We start from the raw sequence: 23,149 nt of genomic DNA, 5'->3' as shown, positions 1-23,149 counted from the left end.
TATGTTATCTCAATATTTGTATTTAAATAAAATGTATTGCACAAGTTCCGAAGAAATTGTTAGCTTTAAACACGAAATTTATTATTTTTAAAATCACGGTTTCATATATTTCAATCTCTTTTTAATGTATAAAATATTTACGATTTTTTAAAGTTTTGCATGAATCTATAAACAATATTGAATTCATAATAAAATGTTCCTTATTAATAGTTTGCAAGTAGTCAAACAATATTCTGTGTAGTAGCTACGATTTGTATGTAGAAGTCGAATTACTATCGGAACATCTCCAGCGGACTACGCGAGTCTGTCTAGCGAGCCTAGTGGGCGTGTAGAGCCTGAGCAGGATGCTTAGCGATAGGTTCTCGGTTGAGATGACGTCAGTGGCTCGCTTCGTTCATTGGCTGCTTCGATAGTTGTGACTCGTTCCGAAGCTTCAAATGCATAACAGCCAAAGATGTTGTAGAAATAATGTCTCTCTAATTACATATTCCATTCCATTCTAGATACATATCTTGAACACGAAAATTTCAACGAATAAGGTAACAGACATCATTTTGCATATACATATTGAATTGACTTTATTCCTGGGCGAGGTTCAGCTGTTGCTGGTCTACCACCTAACCCCAAAAAGTACAGATTAAAATTAAAATAAAATAAAATTCAAGATTACAAATAAATTGAACAAGAAAGTACAAAAAAATACAAATGGAATAAAATTCCATACAATAAAACAGATTAAAATAAAATTCAAGATTACAAATAAATTGAACATGAAAGTACAAAAAAATACAAATAAAATCATATACAATGGAACAATATAAGCAGTGAATTAGATAATAAAGTAGGCCTAATTGAAGTCGAGAAAGTTGATGCTAAGAAGAATAAAATTGTGGCAACTCACAGTATTTTTGATTATTCATATGTTGACTTACCCTGCTTCCGATCGTTGATCAGTGATTCACGGAGCATATCGCGAAAACGTTTGAAATTTTGATTTTTCGTGAGATTTGGTAGTGCATTCCAGGCCTTGGGTGCTGCGTAACTGAAAGAGGCCTGATAAGCTGAAGTTCTGCAACGAGGTAAGCTGAAACTGTCGGCGTTTCTGGTTGAATGCGAATGAATTTTGCTTCTGAAGTTTAATTTCGAAACGAGCTAGTTTGGGCTTCTGCTATTAATTATGTCATGCAGTGTACAAAACAAGTGCAGTTTTCTCCGTTGTACCATGGAGAGGATTCCATGCTCATTAAGCATAGGGAGAATGTGTTCATACTTTTTTATTCTATATACATATCTAATGCATGCGTTTTGAACTTTATGTATTTTTATTGCAAGCTTTCTTGTTATTCCGTAAACGACACCACAATAGTGAAATAGGGGAAGATAAGAGACTGCACTAGGTTTGATTTAATCTTAGGCGAGAGGAAGTTTAACAGAAGATAGAGGCTTTTTAATATCGAATACGCCTTGCCACATTGTTGTAACACGTGATCAGATGAGCCGCTGGTTCATGATCAGTCCTAGGTTTTCTACTGTTTGAGAATATTTAATACGCTAAGTGTGAAGAATTATTTCGCATTCATTGATGTCAATATGTTTCAAGAGATTGCCTGTTCCGATGGTGGTAAATATTGATTGGTTCGAATTTATTACTAATCCATTTGAAGCGCACCAATAGCTTATGATCTTCAAATCTTGGTTTAAAAGTGCGACCGCGTCCTGTAATTTTGATATACGTGTGATCTGGGTTATCTCACTATGTCACGTGGTCCTAAACTATGAATAAAAGTAAATTTACCAACTCCTAACAAATCAGTTTGCCAACTCATAAGAAATCAGGTTGCCAACTCATAGGAAATCAGGTTGCCAACTCATAAGAAATCAGGTTGCCAACTCATAAGAAATCAGGTTGCCAACTCATAGGAAATCAGGTTGCCAACTCATAGGAAATCAGGTTGCCAACTCATAGAATCAGCATCTTCATCTCACTGATATGAATAATACTATTTACAATTTGTGATCCATTTTTCTCCTGAATTTTATTCTCTAAACTTTAGGCTTCGCAGATAGCCTATGTAGCCTAGAATATACGCTCCTGGTATGGATACATACAATTTAGTGTCGTCGGCATAACAGTGAACGTTGCATATTTTCACTAACGTGGCTAAATCAGCGGACAAGAGAGTGGATAGCAGCGGACCAAGGAGCGAGCCCTGAGGCATCCCATATTTGTCAGGATATTACATATTTTACATATTTGCTAATTTATTTTACATAAAACAATATATTTCGGCAATATTTTCCCTTTTCACTATATTTTCGATCTCTGAACCATGATGATGAAAATGTTTAGCTCATGTGATGTCATATTTTCTAATCAATGAGATGTATAGTGCTTACGGTCACCTAAAATTGACTGCCAAGTCGAAAGACAGGCTGAAGAAATTTAAGAAAAAAAATTACTGGAACTATTATTTATCGAAAAATGCTGGAGTTTCTTCTCCCCTCCCCCCTCCTGGTTACATATATTCGTTTCGCTTTTAGGTTTAGGCAAAGCGCCTAGACACTTGGCATCGGTGGACAAGAACGCTACTTTCCTGTACGTAGCGAGTTACACAATATGTTCCCTTGTACAAAAAGTACAAGAGTAGATATGTATTTTCAATCGATTGTTCTTTCTGTAGGCGCTTTTTTTTTACAATTTGTTTCGAAAGTTACGAAGAGCTCTCGTACATATTTACATATTCTACAATGATTTGCGATGTGAAGAGTAATTAATAGTTTACAAAATTGGTTTATTAAATATGTACATGTTGCTGTGCTTTTTTGAGTTTATTTGATACAAATTTTAATTTGAACAACTTATGTCTTTAAAATTACGTTGAATGTGTTCAAATAAAATAAATATCTAGCAGAATTCTTGAAATTTCTTGGATACTCAATTATTATTAATATTACATATTCTATGGTACTACATATTTAGCTAAAGTAAAGTAAAAATGTAAAGTGCTCCCCTGTGCTTAGCACCACGCCATGAAGGCGTATAGGGGGTGTGGGGGTAACGCCCCACACTTTCTTGATCCGGTCGTGAGTGGGGGTGATGTGATCAGCATCACGCCCTTGACCGCCTTTACCCCCCAGGGTTTCCCCCCAGGTACCCATGTTATTCGACGCTGGGTGGGCGCCGGGGCCGCTTCCATCGTTAGAAAAGTTCCCGAATTTGAACCGGCCGGGGATCGAACCCGGGACCTTTAGCATGGTAGTCAGACGCGTTACCGACTGAGCCACCGCTACATATTTAGCTACATATCGTTTTGATAATACATATTTCGGTACATATTTTATCAATTGTTACATATTTATATACATATTTTGTACTTTGATATTACATAAAAATCCGGGCTCTAGTGGTTAAGCTAGGATTGTATGACATATTGCTACTAAGAAGTTGGTACGTGTATTTCTTTAACATACCGTACACGAAAAACAGGCTTCGAGATAAACATGCGAAATAAAACACTAAGAGCCGTGTGGAATGTATTGCCCAATGGGTCTGGTGTGGGGCACACAAAGATTCCACCAAACGCTAAAATTAAGGGCTGCGAACTTGGCCCTCCTAACCTAACTACATATAGCGGAAATGTAAGTTGCAAATTGTTAGGTTAGGAGGCCAGGTTTGGAGCTCTTAATTTTGGCGTTTGGCACCAGACCTGTTGCCCAATGTCTTAACCCCAAAAATCCGTTAACGGGTTTGCCGCCATTTTGAAGCAATGTCAACCATATTGGATTTTTAAAATTAATTTCGTTTTCCGGCCATAACTCCGAAACCAACCAACAGAAATTCGGTCTTTTTTTAAAGTCTTCCTTACATCATGCCGAGCGTAATATCTCTCAATTTTATTCTACGGATAACCATTTTCTCATAACTTCAGATGGAATGAAAAAAAATTATAATTGCCATAAAAACAATAATTTTCATTCGAGAATAAAGTCCACTTGATGCACAGTGAGGTTAATCGGGACTGGGCCTACAGTTTAAAGTGAGATCCGAACCACTATGTGCCTCCACCGGGTATCGAAGCCGGGACCCCTTGATTACAAGGTGACGACACCATCGGGAGGGCCCAGAGAGAAAATATTGAAAAAGAGTGTTCAAAAACAAGTTATTGGAAATTTCACAAGTTTTAAAGATATTAATAATAATAGGTGTACTTGCACATTTCCATTACACTTTTGTCTTGATAATGCGGAGTATGGATATGATGTTCCAATTACAAAAACCTGTCATTACACAAGTCACGGGATACAATGAATTCAATTTCCATTCTAGAGGAACACAATCGTCAGAATGAGCAAAGAAACAAGAAGACAGACAACCTAGTTGAATTTTTATGATACTTTGAAGTATATTACGTGTCTGAGGGCCAACACAGAGGATCAACGATGCATTTTACCCCTTCTAAAATATGGAAAACCTGCTTAGGTATTATTTTCCTTCAGTTCTTCTGTCTCTATTTATTTTCGTCTTTCTTCCTAACTGTATGATGGCAGAAGTCCAGGGTTCGAGTCCCGATCTGAGCATGGGTGCATTTTGTGAGTGCTCTTTCATTAAATTCATCATAACTCCCCCTTAACGTCACGATTAGCGAGAAGTTATGCTAAATAAAAAATCAAATGAAATCTTAGAATCTATCAATTCTTTCTCTCTCTGTGTGTGTGTGTGTGTGTGATTATTTTGTCCGTTTTGCCCTCCCTTTCGTTTTCTCTTGTGTCCCCTCTCTAACTTCTTATAATTCTGTCCGTCTTTGTTTATCGCTCTTGCCGCCCTCCGTGGCGGAGTGGTTAGCACATCGCGCTACGACGTCAGGTGTCGAGGGTTGGAATCCCGACCCGGGCATGTTTGTGAGTGTCCATTCATCTTTTTACTAACTTCTAATTAATTATATAATACTAATCAAAATGAAACTCTATTAACTAACCTATGAATAATCATATTCCTATGAAAAAATAATTATAGTAATTACCGTTCTGGCTCCCAGAATGCGTTAATACTACAGGGCATTCGCTGACATTCGCTACGAGACTCGGCGGCAAGCGGCCCGGCATCAGTGCTTGTCTTTCCCGGTAAACGGGTCCGCGACAGTCGCTAGAGTCGGCTATTAAAATAACAGGTTTCATATTGTGTACTAACCTTGACTACAGAAGGTATTGAAAATGATGTCCCTCTGCTGCAACACATTCCTGGCATCTCCGAAGGAAATTGGCTTTTACACGTGCAAGTTCGTCTACTGTAATTCTCCCGATTTCTCGTACAATACTATCTTTTAACTCACGGATGGTGTGCGGTTTGTCTTTGTATACTTTATTTTTCAGATTTCCCCATTTTTGTTTCCACTTTTATTCAGAACTGACCCTGTTCCTATAAACTTTTTTACGAGGTTTAATATAGTGGTCTTATGTGGAACGGGAACACCAGCAAATTTCGTTGCCAAAACGTCGTCGCACTTCTCCACAATTCCTCTTTCCGAAGTAACACTCGACAAGATAAATCCTTTGTTGTAATGTAAACTTTTGTGGTGCCATATTAAGCCATAATCTTCAACACACGGACACGACACAACACAACTTCCGAGGGAGGATTATACTGGCGTCAGTCTGCAACGTCAACAGAAAGGGAAAGATAGCGAAGGCAGGGAGAGCGAAAAAAACAAACATCAGTTTCCTCATATCATCACTCATCCCCATCTTCGCAAATTAGCCAAAAGTGGCACAAAAAGCGAAGTAAAATAAAGCAATTCAATCAATCAATTTAACGCTTTTCATTTCTCATTTTTATTAGTGTCTTTTATCTCTATCTCTCTCTCTCTCTCTCTTACTCTCTCTCCCTCTCTCTCTCTTACTCTCGCTCTCTCACTCTCTCTTACTCTCTCTCACTCTCTCTTACTCTCTCTCTCTCTTACTCTCTCTTACTCTCTCTCTCTCTTACTCTCTCTTACTCTCTCTCTTACTTTCTCTCTCCCACTCTCTAACTCTTACTCTCTCTCTCACACTCTCTCCCTCTTACTCTCTCTCACTCTCTCTCTCTCTCTTACTCTCTCTCACCCTCTCTTACTCTTACTCTCTCTCTCTCACTCTCTATCTCACTTTCTTACTCTTACTCTCTCTGTCTTGGCTTGTAATCAAGGGGTCCCGGGTTCGATACCCGGTGGAGGCACAAGTGGTTCGGATCCCACTTTAAACTGTAGGTCCAGTCCCGATTAGCCTAACTGTGCATAAAGTGGACTTAAAACAGCAACTCAAACCAAACTCTCTCTCTCTGTCACTCTCTTACTCTCTCTCTCTCTTACTCTCTCTCACTTTCACTCTCTTACTCTTACTCTCTCTCTCTCTCTCTTACTCTCTCTCCGTCTCTCTCACCTCTTACTCTTACTCTCTCTCTCACTCTCTCTCTCACTCTCTTACTCTCTCTCTCACTCTCTCTCTGTCACTCTTTTACTCTTACTCTCTCTCTCTCACTCTCACTCTTACTCTCTCTCTCTCTCTCTCTCTCTCTCTCTCTCTCCGAGCTTGTTTCCTTTTTCATCTCCCTATCTTCTTCTAGCAAAAAAATCTCAGTTTTATGCTAACATGTAGACAAGACGTTACATTGCTTTTAATATAGCCATATCCTGCCTCAGAAGAGAAAAGATACTCTGCCACGCACATGATATCATATGCCTGCTACTCTCCTCCAACAATATTTCCGCCCCCTTACTTTTTTCTACGTCATAGCCTCTTCTCCAGTCGCCGAACCACCATTCAGACCGAACAAAGAACAGCCCGCGAAAAAATGACGTCACTTGTTTCGCGCCTCCACAGCGGTATTTTACCAGCACTGCGGGTTGCAGCAATTCAGGATCTGAGCTTCTGCACTCTTGTTTCCCTCTCTTTGTATCTGGGAAACATCTATTTTCCATTGATTTTCCAAACTCTCTCTCGACTATTGCTTGCGTCTGCCAATGGCATCGGTTTGCAAAGAGCTTATCCAGCAGGCGAACACGAAAACAAGGTTTAGGGCGATGTCAAGAACATTTAAACGTTAATAACGAGTTAGGGGTGAATGGGGTGGAGCTTTTAGAAACATGTTCTAAAAGTTCTAAAAAAAAACTTTTGTCGTCTTTGCTGTACTTTAATAGCGCTAACCGTGATACGAAACAATGGTTTCTGTTGTATTTTTTTAAAAAAATGTATTGATTCTTAGTGAACTGAGAATGTGTAGTCTGTAGTGTTTCATTTCATGAAATATTAGGCCTCCCCGATGGCGCAGTGATAGTGTCGTTGCCTTGTAATCAACAGGTCTCGGGTTCGATACCCGGTGGAGTAACGTAGTGCCTCTTTAAACTGTATGTTCAGTCCCGATTAGGCTTACTGTGCATAAAGTGGAATTAAAACACCAACTCAGTCAATTTCATGAAATATGATTTAAGAAGTGCTGTAAACAATTCTAAAACCAGGGGTATAGGAGGTGATCCTTCCAAGTAGCACACCCAATTGTCAACTTAACTTCTACGTATCGTATCATTCTCAAGAATGATGGGATCTGAACCTGTCATTGTGCAATTAATTGCTGGGTGATGTAAGTTACTCATCATTCATCCTCTGATGAGAGCACTCGTCATTGGCATGACGAGTTAACGCTTGGCAATGCGAAAGGTAAAAATAAGATTAAGGAACTAAACTGCAGAAAAGACAATGGTCACTCGTTGGGTTTTGTGAACCTTTGAACCTGAATCATGGCTGGGTGTTAGGTTAATTACCTGTCTATCTGATCAATTAGGCTGAATAGAATATACGAAGTCCTCTGTTGGCTTCTCAAGTGGTTGACCAGAGCGTCGTCTCACTTCTGCCCCACTGCTTTCCTAACCACTACTCCCTTCTCAACTCCAATCCCAAAAGTCAGTCCCCTCTCAGCTTGTCTCACCTCTATATCACTAGGCCATGGAGATCTTCCTCCATGCCGAATCATGTTTTTAATTGCCACTATGCAAACCGCCGACTTCATAGGCAGAAGAAACTACCTGTTTCCTGAATGGCTCGGGAGGTTTGCATAGCACAACACTGTGCATTGTTTACATGCCTCAGAGGCTGAGACAACTGAGAAAAACAAGTGAATGCCCTGGTCAACGTGAAGCATTCAGAGAGATTTTATAAAATAAACATATAATCTTAGGGATTGATACGGTATAGCCCTCTTCCAGTCTTATGGCGGACGCTCTATATGCTGGCAACGGAAGTTGGGAACAGGGAAGCGCCCAATCTAGCGTGATAAGAAACGCAGCAGCCTGTAGAACGAGGTGTACGTAGTACTTCCTCCCTAGACGTCGTAACTCTCGGCGCCACCGTTGTTGTCTGGTGGATCTCGTACGTATTCCCCGTTCCCTACTTCCCGCTAAGTCCTGGACTGCATGTGGCAGACTAACGAGGCTCTCGCGTCCGGACCTATCATATTACCGTGGTTGCTAATACAACAAAAATATGTTTATTAGTTGGCAAAGTTATTACATTATTTGAAAGGTTAAACATTGACATTAAATGTGAATCTAGAATGGGTGCAGATCTTTCGTTAAAATCCGCTACATTGTACATTTTGAAATGTCCAGTTGCAATGACCGACATCACACTGAGTTTTGGACACTCCGCCTGAAACGCGCTGGATCAAGACACACCTACAGGGATTCCTGCATTACGTGTGTGACATTTTAGACACAAAATGTAAGGTTCTAGACATGACTGAAATATGGAGGCGTATAGGGGGTGTGGTGTTAGGGTCCCACGCTTTCTTGAACACAGCCGAAGGTGTGGGTGATGTGATCAGCACCACGCCCCGGGCCGGTTTTACCCCACAGAATTTCCTGCAGGTATCTACTTTATACGACGCTCGGTGGGCGCCGGAGCCGCTTGAACAGGTGGAAAAAATCTCGGCTCTCCGCCAGTTCTCTCGCCCTAACGACTGAGCTACCACTACTATGACCTGTGAACCGTGACTTTAGCTCAGAGGCACTACCATGATCTGGCTCTGACCCTGTACACTTCAAATATACCTCCATTTCAAATCCGATTAATTATTTTGAAACACGCTCTATATGAAGACGCACATACATAATGTTCAAAGAACACAAAAGCTCTCATCGCAATGAAATAAGACGGTAGGCGTGTGTGGTAATCCCCAGTGTGCAATCATTGCAGTATTTCACGCCAGGAGAAGCCGACGAAAATAACAACCTTGCAGTCGGCGACATGAAAGAATATTCCATAAGTCTTTCCACGCTCTCTTGCATTCTCTTATAGACCTTTCAAGAATATGAAAAATAGAACGCGGCAGATTAATATCCTGGAAAACGCCTCCAGGTAGGACGTCGGTGAAAACTCTTCTCTCTCCCATTTCCTTTTCTTTCCCTCTGGAGTCTCCAGGAAAGTGGGATAAAGATACGAGGAGATCGATTAACGAACTCCGGAAACTGCTTTTTCTTCTCCCGTGGAATGGGAAAGAGGGGGCTTGAAAGACAGAGCGTAATGGAATAACGTATGTTGTGGTGATGCACGACGAAGATAATGCATAGGGATCTAGAATGTATCCTTTTGAAGTTTCAAGTTACGGATAACATGTCTCTCCTGTGATTTTCAGTTCAGAGTCACTATCAGGATCTATAAACCGTGATTTTTTTTATCAGAGTCACTACTTTGATTTGTGAACCGTGATTTTAAGTTCAGAGTCACTACTATGATTTGCGAACCGTGAATTTTAGCTCGGAGTCACTACCATGATCTGTCAACACCGATTTTCAGTTCAGAGTCACTTTTATGATTTGTGAACTGTGAATTATTTTTAGGTCGGAGTCACTACCATGATCTGTGAATAGCGATTTTCAGTTCAGAGTCACTACTATGATTGCGAACCGTGATTTTAAGTTCAGAGTCACTACTATGATCTGTTAACCGTGATTCTTTTATGAGTCACTACCATGATGTGTGAACCGTGAATTTTTCTTCATTTCTGGAATCAAAGATGCTAATTTACAGAAATTTCTGACTTTATAGCGGAGAAGACATCGAGAATTATCTAATTCAAACACGGTCATTTAATTTCCGAACTATTCGAGACCCCGAAAAACACAATAATGAAAACATTCCAAAATCTGATTATCGCATTTAGTTCCCCCTTTCAAATATACATGGTGATTCAAAATTCCCTCCGGGATTTAGAACGTTTATAGTAAGAGAACTATAATACAGCAATAATGTGCATATCAGTACATAAAGAATCTCTCCAAATTTGCACTCGTAATTGTAGATTAAGCCGCTAGGTGGCAGTATAACGCAGTGAAAACAAGCCATTCTTAGAATTAACCAAATATGAGTCGGTTGTGACTATACAACGGAGATTTCATACGAAATATCCAACAGAAGCATCTACAGACAATAATATTCGAGAGTACTAAGTTCAAGTAGGCTGGCTGTCTTTTCGATGTTGAAACGTGTGTGCCACGAGCTTGATTTCAGGATTGGTGAATTATCAGGGGTGGGCATATCGAGCACCTGCAATGTACGTACCAAACGTGGAGAGATTTTTTATGTACTGATATGAATCCTTTCGCTGCATGTGTTCTTTTAGTTCTTGTACTATAAACATTCGAAACCCCACAGTGAATTATGAAACACCCTGTATTATTTTCAATGAAGGTTTTTCGAGCTATGACATTTCGATACACTCTGCACATTAAACTATGTCCAGCAGCACATTGACGACTTTCCTGATGGGTGACCCTCAAGCAGTGATATGCCGTAGACTATAAGTTTACGTCTACATTCGTTGTCTACACGTAATCTACGCGTAGATTACATTGAGTTGTAGTTTACATAGACTACGTAGACAATCTAAAGTGCATTAAAATTAGTTTTCAAGGGTTTCATGAAAAGGAAAGTGACATTTTCAACTATATTGGTTCCTAATGAAATGAAAAGAATCCTATTTACAACAAAATTTCTCTTCTCTTCTATTATCAACTATGGAAGAAGATAAATAGTATGCAAAAAAACAACAACAGATGGCAGTCGTGAGGCAAGAGTGATATTTTTCCCCATGAAACACTAGAATATTTCCTATATTAGGTCTCTTCCTAGGTGAGAAATTGTTGGAATTGGAAGAAAGAGTATAAAAAGTTCTCCTCACACATCAGCAACTGATACGGAGTATAATTTTCTTTTAATTCCACGGCGCCCTTTGCTAAGTTATCACCTTTCGCCATGTAGTTTACACAGATTACGTCATCTACGTGTATAAAATAGTCTACGTGTAGAATGTAGACTATCGTTGTTTACGCGTAGACCACATCACTGCCCTCAAGGCATTGCTTTGAAGAATCTGTGCGTCATCCATATCTCCTTTCAGTAATGAAAATATTATTTGTTATACCCAAGTGATTTTCTAACAAGAAGAAATTGCAATGTAGAAATAATGTTGGAACCAAAAGTAATGTTTACTTCTCGTGTGTTATTTTCCTTTGGGAAATATTTTTCGTTGACTTTTGGTTCTCTGTCGTGCGGGAAAAGTAATTTTTTCCGTAGCTAAACAAGAAGAATGCGAGAACAATTTTTCTATTCAGTTCGCCCTGTCGCAACCAGATGTCAGGTGAACCACTAGACATTTCAAGAAGAGAATTCTACACGTTTTCTTTCGAAAAATCAATGTTGGAAAGTACATTTGTTGAGCGATAATGTTTCATTTGTTTCAGATTGAAAACAAATCTCAATTAGAATTTAATCTTGGGACTTGAGACTTTAGTTCAGGCCCACTACCTATTGAGGATTTTGTTATTGGAATTTGAAGAAATATATCTCCATTTTTATTCCCTGTACAGTGTCTCTCAAAAGTTTTACGACAACGACATTTTTAAGTAGGCAACCCAAACTACGTAAGGCGCTGGTGGGTTGCGTGTAGATTTAGGTTCAATTTCAGGGTTGCCTAATGTACAATAGGTAATTATGAAATACGCGAAAGGAATAAAAACCAAGTATCATTGTATAAAAATCTAAAAAATATCAGTATTACATTTGTCGCAAATAAAAAATACTTTCTGAAAGAAAGAAAATCGATTTTCTAGTATTTCATCACTGATGAGTCTACACAAAGGAAAGGAGGAGAGAGGAAACGAAAGGGGACAACAAATGAGAGCATAAAAGAGAGAGCGAAAGGGGAAGAGGAAAAGTAAAGGAGGGAAGAAAAGATGTGGATAGGAGAAGTAATGAGGAGAATGCGAAAAGATGCGAAGGGAGATGAGGAAAATGGAGCAAAGAGGAGAAGAGAGGAGGGAAAGAGATTAAAGGAGAGGAGAAGATGAGGGTTGAGAGGAGAGGAGGAGACGAGAAGAGGGGAGTTGAGATTAGAGTAAAAGAGAGAACATGAGAAGAACGAAAAGAAGAGGAGAAGAGTGCAGTGGAGTCGGAAATCTAAGACAGGAGAGGAGATAAGAGGAGTGGAGAAGAATGGGATGGAGACAAGAGACGAGAACAGGAGGGAAGACGATATCACATATAAACAGAGGAGAAGAAGGGAGAGAAGAAGAAGAAGGAGAGGAGAAGAAGAAGAAGGAGAGGAGAAGAAGAGAAAGGAGACGATAGTAGAGATGAGATATTTGTAGAAAATTTCGTCTCAGCGTCAAGAATTGATGCATTGATCAAAATATCGACATGAAACATTCAATAATATTTTAAAATGAATTGGAGAATGTATTAGATCGGTGCGAAGTGCCTTTTGGCTTAGTTCAGAGCAAGATAAAATCTGCCACGTAAGATCTTTGATTCTACCTGCGATTATACCACTAAAACATGAATGTAATTTTCATATTTATAAGAATTATCCAATTCGATAATTCTTATAAATAAACCTCCATGAAGGAGGAGAGTTGCATCTACATTTCACATTGGTCAGCTCCTCCTAGCTATTGTCAAGAACGAAAGATTGTAGGGTAGTGGTTACCGTTGTAGATTGTCAACCTGATGGTCATAGGTTCAAACCCCTCCGGTGGCAGAACATTTTCGTAAGTTTTAGACATATGCCATTGTGTTCATTGTCCACGCAGTGTGAAACGGAATGATTCTGTTTGGAAATGACGATGAGGGGAGGAGAAATGTTAAATAACAAAACCTCCATTTCAACGAACTGAGAAGTGGAGAAATACACCCCTGTACAAGGTGTACTCTTTTTCGAAGTGCATAGTTCGAGATCGGTTAGTTCATCGAACTATCCAGCCTAACTATTGCCAATTTTGGGGGGAGCAGGAAAAGGTTTATAGTATCCTTGCCTTGACTCATCTCACCCAACAGGTCGTTAGGTGCTGGGGCTTGCCCGAGTTTATAGCTTCCTGGAGATGAGGCCTGCTTGAAAAGGTTTATATTATTCTCTGTACAAGGTCGGAGTCGGAACAATGTGTTCTCTGTTATTTGATGGCCAATATAGATTACGTTGTGAAGACAATGAACATCGTTCTAGCATACCAAGGCTCCTATGTTCGAGTCCAGGGAGCGCATGGGTGTCTGCCCTATTGCACAGGGTGTCCCAAATAAAAGTATACTCAACATCGATCTTGCCTTCGATCTGGGTATACTCTTATTTGGGACACCCTGTAAAAAGTGTCCAAGAATTCCCGGACACATTAAATATTACCTCTAGATATGTATGACATATTTATTTACATTTTAACATACTTGGGAACTTTACATTAAAATCCGTACCAGCTAACTGTAGACCAGCCGAACGAGAACAAGTCTCTGCGCAAGTAGTGACGCGAGACGGCTCCACCAATGAACAGTGAGAGAAACGGGATTGAGTAACGGGCGACGGGAGTTTATCAATTTCATCCTTCGCTATTCAGCGTTGCAAACTTTTGAATACGGTTGGCAACGCTGCGCTTTCACCACTCGATTTTCCTCCTTCTCTGCCGATATGCGCGGCCCTGCTCTACAATTAGATGGGACAGGGTGCATCGTTTTCCACATGCGTTGTCGTTCGTGCACCCATACACGTCACTATAAGTTCCTCTGCACTGTACCTATGTTTCCTGATATCAGCCATGAAGCAACAACCGACATAGGAATTCGAGCGAGCGTTTCATGTGACCTTCAGAGCAGGGATGCCAACCACGAAATCGAAATCACTCAAGAAACCGAATACCGGGCAATTTTCAACACGGTCACAACATGATGAATGCAAGTAGGGGTATGGGGGCTTCTCGGACACCATGTATATTTCATTCCCAGCGTGAAATTAATATAGAAAGGGAGAAAAGTTTCGTGAAGCAACTTATAGAGGAGAAGGTCTAAATATGGGCGAAGGTTTATATATGGGTTCTTGAGTTATCAGCGCTCCCGGGTGCTGCAGCCTGGCAGAGGCTATGGGAACTGGTTATCTGTCAAGGACAAAGGTTGCGGCGACAATTCGCAAGAGAAAGTGGTGGTTAGTTTCGGCCTTGGACGCTATACGCTGGTCTAGTGAACGTCACTTCCGGCGCTGTTGCCATAGCAACAGTATACCTGGCAATATACAACGCGCTGTCCGTACTTTCCCCATGCAGTGAGTATTGGAAGCGGACCGCAAGGGATACCTTTTGTTCTTAGTGACAGGGTTTTTCAACGAAAATGGTAATATGTATCTTACACCATTGTAAAGATTAGATTGAGAAGAATACGTACATAAAATACAGGTTGCTTACAGGTGACAAGTTAAAGAAAGAATGGAAGAACAAAAGCAGGCACTTTCCATGAAAGTGACCGGCAACTTACGATTTCTTCGGTTTCCGCTACACAGGCTTGCTGACGGGTAAATGAACGTAAGTCGCATGGTTCTTTGTCTGTGGTCAGATATGTCTTATTGCTATGCGTATGATTACAATCATTGTGCACGTTAGGCATATTTCGTGCCTTTGCACTAATGGGTATTCAAAAAGTACAATGCATTTTCTCGATAGGAAGAATACATATGTGTAGTACATAGTCATGGACGTCGAAAGAAATTCTTGTAGGGGTAGTCAGGCCATTGACTTATTTTAATAGTAGTAGTAGTAATATTGGGAGTGTCTAAAGTGATTTCAGTCAATAGCCGGAACAGCAACCACAAATGAATAAGGACTACTACTAATATGAACAACAATAATAAATGCATATGAAGATAACAATGGTTTATTATTATTATTGATTGGTTGATTTGGTGTTTTAAGTCCAGTTTATGCACAGTAAGGCTACTCGGGACTGGACCTACAGTTTAAATTGTAATCCGAACCACTATGTGCCTCCACCGTATTATTATTATTAGTGCATCCAAAGTAAATGTGTAAACTCAAGGTGTACCACGTCTGTTATTTCAGGAAATTAGGTTCGCATTTACATCTTAAACGAATGGCACTTTCCAAAATATATTATGTTCTTGAATTTCCAGAAATTCTGAATAATCGTACCTCGTAAATAAGCGATTTCTAACCGAAAATATTTTACTGCCAATTATAGATTATGAGGAATTGAGATAATACGAAAGAAATCTCTCCCCTAGAAGCTTATCTTCCCGCTTCTTGGAAATTCACCCCTTTTCCGAGTTATGCATATCGCTGTGTGCATTAAGGACTATTGAACGAAAGATTCAACATGTGATAAATGCAGTGGCGTAAATAACACCCTCGCGGTGCGCGGGTGGGGGGCGCACGAGCTTCGGGGCGCAGTAAGAATGATAAACTAAGAAAGACCGATAGTTCACTTTCGGCGTTAAAATATATTTTCAACCGAACATATTATATTTTTATGCCCCTAACTGCAAACAGAAAATGTTAATCACAAGTAGAAAGTGGATTACCAGATTAGAAAACAAAACTTCATTAGCTGAATGATTTACGTAGCCGAAGGGTAGACGACAGGCAAGAGAACACACTGGCAACGCTAATTTTCACCATACTTACAATTTTTACCAAACGGAAAAGAGAAGTTAAAAAAATTCTTCCTCGACGGAATGATTTTCCAATTCATCAAAAATTCCTTGAGAAGCACAGTGTCAGGGTGAGAGTGATCGAGCTCGAAAACTATCAAACAAGAATTTGCTTCCATGAAAAAATGCAGAGGACTGCTAATGATCATTTGACAATATCGTACTTTTTGTAATAACAGTCTGTTTTCATATATAATTATCATATATAATTTTTTACAGCTTCTCTGTTGTCTTAATCTTTCGTATCAGTTTTTACATTGATTCAAATTACATGTATGCATTTCATGTTTTTATATACCTAATATAAATGTGGGCGTGAATTAATATTTTAGAAAAGAAATATATTTGTATATTTTTAGACGAGTATGGGCACACAACTGAAAGTTGCGCGGGGGGGAGGGGGGGTGCGCAGAGCATGTTAGTTACGCTACTGGATACATTCCTGGCGCCTGGAGCCTACTGATCGACCTGAAGGTGTTTTCAGCTTGGCAGCCCATTATTAATTACAGCAAATTGTTTTCTCTCTAATATTTTTGCATAAAAGAACATGATAAAGTGATTAGTTGAAATAATAAGATAATGATGGACAGAGGAAACGGCACATGTTGTGTTCAACCCTTTTGTCCTCGTAATAGGCTCATAACAAAGGAATAGAGGCTACATTGGTTATGTAAAATATTTAATCTGGTTCACGTAAATATAAAGAAAGCAGTGGCGGCGATTGGGTTCCAAAACCGGGTGGGCAGGTGTCAAAACTGGGAGGCAAAGACAGTATATTTCCCTTTGTAGATAAGATTTAACATAGTGCGGGGGCAAAAGTGGGCGAAAAAGTGGGGGGAATTGCCTCCTCGCCCCTCCCCCTAATTGCCGCCACTGAAAGAAAGATAATAAACATCTTTTCGCACATACACAAAGCTATTGCAAAATTTTCGAAGAAGTGCTAGTCACAACACGTGCGACATCTAAGCATCTAAGTATCGCTTTCCTTAACATCATATTCTTTCCTTCATGCTTGCTTTCACCCTTACTTTGACGACGCCTTCTTATCTTGTGCATCTGAAACTACGAAAGTGGTTCTCCTTACATGCTAACCCTCCCTCCTTCATTGTTTTCGGCTTATCCTTCCAAAACCTCAGCAACGCTCTATAGCCAACGCCATGTTACCGACCTTAGCAACGACCGTAGCAACCGGTTGTTTATTGCCAATATGGCCGCACCCATGCGCGGGACCAGCAGACGACTTGACCAGCGTATTATAGAATTGCGACCTCCGAAAGCTTCTTGCAGGTATGTTTTAACTCACGAGTTTTCTGAATTCTCATCTGCTTTGTATAGGTTATGATATTAGCGGTACATAAAACAAATGTGGGCTTTCATAATGCCATGATTTGTTTGAGAAATGTGTACCACAGGGAGCGAAAATAAATTGAAGAAGAAAAATAGCGTCATTGGCTAGATATGGGCTATGACATGAGGTCTAATGCTGAGATCACATTTTCAACAAATATTTGGATTTTTCCCATTCCGCATGATTTTCAAAACAACAGATTTTTCATAAATATGAATTTTATTATGTTTTAGCGATAAATGACTGTTTCTTAAAATTCTAATTGCTTTTTGTGATATTGTCACTAGTAGCCCATATTTAGACCACAATTTTGAAATACATCATTTTACCATTTTTTGGAAATTGCTTTTTTTTTAAAAAAAAAGATGGAGACCTTCTATACTTTAACATGCTATTACATTTAAGTATATATTTCATAGATATGCATTTTAAAGGCAGGTGCTTGATATATTAATTTTTTTCCTCAGAAAATAACAAAATAAAAAGGGGGGCATATTTAGACCTTTTCCTCTATACTTGACTAGGAAAATACAAGTGATGGATAAAATTGATTGTAGAAATTTGATCTAATTCTTCGATGAATGAGAATTTTTCACAGAAAATCGAATAAGATAATTTAAAATATATTGTTTTAAAATGTGACTCCATGTTTTCACTCCATATTTTTGTTTCACAATGAAACCCTGTTTCAATCTTTGATACACACACACACCAATAACAATTTTCAAGTGAAATATTCTTATAGGAAGTTCTGTGACTTTTACTTGAACTTGCTGTGTAAACTTTACACAATTAACTCTAAGATGCTATAGAAATCGACAATAATGTTCATCTATTACCTCACAGAACGTTGCTAGCTTCTCAATGTGCTACAGCATGTACACTACAATAGTAACAACTACAATACAGTACCATCTGCTGTCAAATATGTAAGTTTTTCCTTAGAAATTGTCACAAAGGCACAGCATGCTTTCCAAAGATGTTACCTTGGAAACGCAGAAACCTTGATTAGGTCTAGCCTGAAGCAGAGATATCCTAGAGGAGGAACAAGTAAAAATTCTACAAAACATGCGGCAAAGGATGAACGCTTGAATTCAATAGCCAGAAATCTTCGTAAATCACAAACATTTTTTTGTTTAATAAAGTTCATTTATTAATTTCGAATGTGTGTGTTGATTCTCATTTTACATATTGACAAATGTATGTTATTTTTCTGGATGCAATTATAATTTTGACAACATTATGTACTGGAACAATCTTAATTAGCAATAAGTCATTCACCATTAACTTAAACTTGTTAAAAACTTCTGCGTTAGTAAGAAACTGGAAATCGTGCGCCATCTTTAATGCTCATTTTCCTTTCAACGGAATTTCTTAGATTTCTTAAACGAGACACGAATATTCCATTTATGTAAATAATTATCCTATCGTTAAAAATTACCTACCCATAAGTACTGGCTTGTAAATTTTAACATTTGTATGCTCTGGTAATAAAAGCTTGTGAAACGTGCCTGAATTTAACCTGATTTTAATTTCCTTATAAATATCGTTTTCACTTGTAATATCACTCATATTTTTTTTTTATTATCGACAATTAGCTTTTGATTATTATTAGAGCCCGGTAGTTCAGGCATTTATTTTCGTTAAAATAGGCAGGCAAAAAGGCATTTATAATGTGGAAAATAGGCACTAAAAATGAAAAAAAAGGCAAAATAAATCGAAAAGAGGCACATTTGGAAGTCGCTTACTTTTATCTATAATTTCTGGCATTCTCCTACATTGGGAAGAGCATTTCAATTTTCTCCGTCGTGATTGCACATAACTACAAGGTGTTTTTTTTTTAATTTCTCAACATTCATTGATAGTCGTCTATCAGAGAGAATGTTTTTCATAATAGAAAATGATATTTCTACTTCGACAGAAGTTATTGGAGCATACATAAAACAAGCTAATGTAGCTGGACTCATTTGGTAACAGCATTTTCACCTTTTAGAATATCACAAATTGTTTTCAATTGTTTCAAGTCCACATTTGCACTCACTACCCGCTTGCACTTTTCCGCAACAGCTGACCCCTTTTCTCCTGGCACTTTCATCATCTGCTGCATAGATTCCTCGTAGATTTTCATGGATGCTATAATTGTAATTGTCTCTGGCAATGCACCATAATGTGCGAAAATAAACTTGAATAGCACAGGAGTTTTTTTTCACTTCACGAATTGAAGCCGCTTCATTTTCTGGAAGAGCATCTATCACCTCACTAATTTTTTCAAGGTTGTTAGCAAAATATATAGCTGCTGATATCCAGGTTCCCCGTCTGGTCAAGACTGGTTGCGGAGGTAAACTAAGCTCAGATGCAACTTCCTTAAATTTTCGGGTTCGAGAGGGAGATTTCAGAAATATCTTCTTTGTGTTCGAAATCAACCTGTCCACTTCAGCAGTCAATCATGCACAAGGAAATGTTAACCGAAAGGCAATATCCTAACAGAGCATGAAATACATTTTTCTCACACTTTTCGCCTTCAGCAATGTTGAAACATGCACGAGTTCAATATTACTTAAATAAGGCGAAAATTATTCACATAATAAACGGAAGAAAAATAAATGCCAACAACGTCTTTTGGGAGAAAAATAATTTATATACACCTTTTTTTAAAAAAAATGGTCAAATTTCATTAAAAAAGGCAAAAAAAGGCATTATAATTAAAAATAGGCAGTGGGGTCCCAAATAGGCAAAATAGGCAAAATGAAAAGGCTTCCAAAACATTCGAAACAACATAAGAAACGTATATCCGGAAACATTTTATCAATATATGCAGTATATAAAAAGAGGCATTTTGCCAAACTTCCGGGCTCTAATTATTATTATCTGAAATTTCTCGAGCATGACGAGCTACGATATTGCTATGGTACATAAACCTATGATCACAATTCGATATTAATGGGGTCCATTAACCTAGGTCATGCACAAATGCAAATCTGGTTCAGGCTGGTTCATGTCATTTATGTCTGCGTAGTGCACGTTTATTTGTGTAACTCAAACGTTTGTGTGTACGCAGGACAATCAGGAATCGCCGTGTGCGAATTAAAGCTTTGCTACTGCCCGCAGTGCCATCTATTGGCGGATTCTAAAACCACTACGCAGGTATTGTATATACTTGTTAGAAAAAAAAAGTGCAACACACATATCTTTGCCGTTGCACAGATCCTAATTATCGTTTCGTGTCCCTCTCTCTCAGCATCAAGTGTTCTACCCTGTTCGCCAACCTTCGCCATTGTTGCCAATTGTCATTCCATTACTGGACACACTCGCGCAAACATAATTGAAAACAATTGAATAGTGCTCCAGGTCGCGGTTCACAGCGTTCGACAGGGACGGTAATGTGGCAATATAGCATGACGTAGTGGTTGCTTCTTTTATGCAGTGCATGTTCATTGGCTAGCTAGTAACTAGTGTTGCTAACTGTACTAATGAAGCACTAATTATATCACGGAAGAAGAAAGGCAAAGTGGCGGTGAGTTTTGTTGGATTGGAAGCACCATATTTTTATTTTAAGTATTTGATTGGTTTGACGTTGTGTGCGTGTGTGTGTATGTGAAAGTGTATGTGTTTGGTTAGTGAACGTTAAATTCCATAATGCCTCCAGTACTATTGTTCATAATTCATCACTTCAGAATTGCTCAAACGAAATAAATTATGTGGATGCATGAGAATTTCAACTCTCGGCTCCGGCACGTGTTCTTGTAGAAATTGTATGACGGAAGCTGTTATTTTTGTTGCTTAATGCGATGCATATTGTTTTCTTTGTTAAAATGGTCATGCTTTGATGGGTGACAAGTTTATAAGAAAGGAAAAACCCGCTCGGCTTATTGTCTCGTGCCAATATATGAACTTCTTATTCTTGTTATTGTAGCGAAAGCCGGCATCGTTTGTAAATGTACAACAAAGGCAGCTGACTGTCGCCCATCACAGAGAGGCAATGATACTGCTTAAGAAGTGTTTGTGATCCAATTGTCGCGGTTTAACACATTTGCAGGCAACAGCGCCGACTTGTCATTTTTTTTTTGGGGGGGGGGACTCTGATCACTGAAATAAATGAATGAATGACTCACTCCCTCCCTTTTAATTACTTACATAAATGCTAACACAAATCGCAGGAAATAATTTTACATTTTTGTTCTTGTTACAATTTTTTACTTTTTAAGTTTAACTTTGCAATACTTAAAAAACACATAGCATATACACTAAAATATAAAGTGACATACACAACAAAAACATATGAACATGATTTCAAAATAAAGCAAAAATTGCTCTACGCACTGGGTTATTTTTTGTGAACTTATTAACGAGCGATCTCAGGTCCAAATTATCAAGCACAGTTTGATGTATGTGGAGTACCGCTAAGCTGCTTAGTCTCTTCTGCCTCATTGTAGATCTCAAATATGTTTTCGGTCGGCGAAGAGCACTGAATTACCTTTTGGCTGTGGTCACTGGCGCAGTGCGGAGGAGCGTCATGAATTTGACAACTTCAGGCAGAAGCTCCTGGAGGGAGCTGTCTTCCAAAAGAAACTTCCTTATGTCACGCATGGTAGTTAGGACCAGTTTCTTCTGTTTGGCGATATCACCAAGCATGGACAGATGTAAGGAGAGCCTATCGGCATCCAAATCTTGGCGAAAGAATTCTCGCGTTTGCTCAAAGTTTGTTGTGCAACTGTTCACAGCTGAGATGCATTCTTTCTCTACGGCTGTTACTTTTTGTAGTCCTGTAGATTCATGTCTTTGTTTAACACATTATTTTACTGTGTCACACGTCAGTGTATATTGATTTATAATTCTCTTTTGGAGTGTAGGAGTTGTGAGGTTTGCCAGCATCAGCCCCCCAAAGTTGATGGTCTAGAACATTTCAAATGTGTATTTGAAGTTAAGCTCATGTGGCACAATTCAGAGTAAACTTTACAAGAGAAGCAAAATAATACATTATTGAGGGGTTCTGCTCCCACATCGTTAACAATGGAGGGGCTCGAGCCCCCCCAAGCCCCATGAAGTCGGCGGCTATGTCAGGTTATTAGTTCTCAAACCAGTGGTAGTGTCAGTCGTGTATCAATCACATATCGATGCAGTTCCAGAACCAGTGTGGACGAGCTTATTGGGAGTGGACAGTTAAAAAGCCACCAGGTCCATTAATGCAATGGAATTTTTTTTTTTTTTTTTTACTTTTTTGAAATCACACAAATAATGAATCACTATGAAGACGTCTTTGCATCATTTTGGGTAATTTTAAGCATGTGTTAGTCCATATTTAGCGAAGTTTTTAGTTCATATGTATGTACAGTCACGGACACTACTAGGTTGTAACGAATCCATTGAAAGTTAATGAGATTGTTACAATCCAGAACTGTCCGTGACTGCACATAACAATCCCAGCCCTGGTTATAATGCATGGCGATCAAAACTCAACGTTAAATAGAGCTGATTTCTGTAACAGCTGTGCCTCGGCGCACTATAGCGATTTTTCTATCGAACGGATTAGCAACACTGGTTCTCGCATTGTGCCGCGGCAGAAACTCGTGGGTTACACTATAATATTATCTACAAATGTTTACAGCGCGTGTATTATTCAATTCTCGTTTTACATAACCAGTATTTAAAATAATCTATACATGTATATTTATATATGAATTTCCGAAAACAATTCTGCAACTCCTAGTGTTGTCACAATAGAATTTCGTTAAGGTGGAATATACTCGTACTTATCAATTTTCCATTTTCGTTCTTTTCTTACTTTGAGTCTATCTTCT

General features: G+C 38.9%; 1 protein-coding gene across 1 annotated transcript in view; it reads right to left on the bottom strand.

Annotated features, from left to right (window-relative positions):
* LOC145981588 (adenylate cyclase type 6) overlaps window positions 1-23,149 on the bottom strand; it is a 464,667-nt gene that overhangs the window by 114,644 nt on the left and 326,874 nt on the right. The gene's annotated exons all lie outside the window — the stretch shown is intronic.

Source organism: Lepisma saccharinum, chromosome 29 (genome assembly GCF_977018435.1).
Source record: "Lepisma saccharinum chromosome 29, izLepSacc3.1, whole genome shotgun sequence".
NCBI classification, from domain to species: domain Eukaryota; kingdom Metazoa; phylum Arthropoda; class Insecta; order Zygentoma; family Lepismatidae; genus Lepisma; species Lepisma saccharinum.
Note: the sequence above shows the minus strand (reverse complement) of the source record. Positions and strands in the feature narration are given on the sequence as shown.